General features: G+C 33.5%; 1 protein-coding gene across 1 annotated transcript in view; it reads right to left on the reverse strand.

Moving 5' to 3' along the window:
• The window catches only part of LOC111404560 (protein EMSY-LIKE 3-like), a 7597-nt gene that overhangs the window by 1535 nt on the left and 5829 nt on the right, over positions 1-233 (reverse strand). The gene's annotated exons all lie outside the window — the stretch shown is intronic.

Genomic DNA, 233 nt, shown 5'->3' on the forward strand with positions numbered 1-233 from the left:
CGACTACTTTATGGATCGTTCTAGTATGCTTTTAAACCAAATTAGCCTGCAAGGTGGAGATTTCGATTAACGGGAGTTCGGAATAGTGCAATTTCTTTTACTCTAGCTGCAATATTACTTCAAGAGTATACAGCCACAACCAACTTCAGTTATTAATTCAAGACTATACAGCTACAACTTTAATTAGATTAGACAGTATATAATATTTATAGCAGAAAATTGGAAATGGTGAA

The sequence above is a fragment of the Olea europaea genome, chromosome 11 (assembly GCF_002742605.1).
Source record: "Olea europaea var. sylvestris chromosome 11, O_europaea_v1, whole genome shotgun sequence".
NCBI lineage: Eukaryota > Viridiplantae > Streptophyta > Magnoliopsida > Lamiales > Oleaceae > Olea > Olea europaea.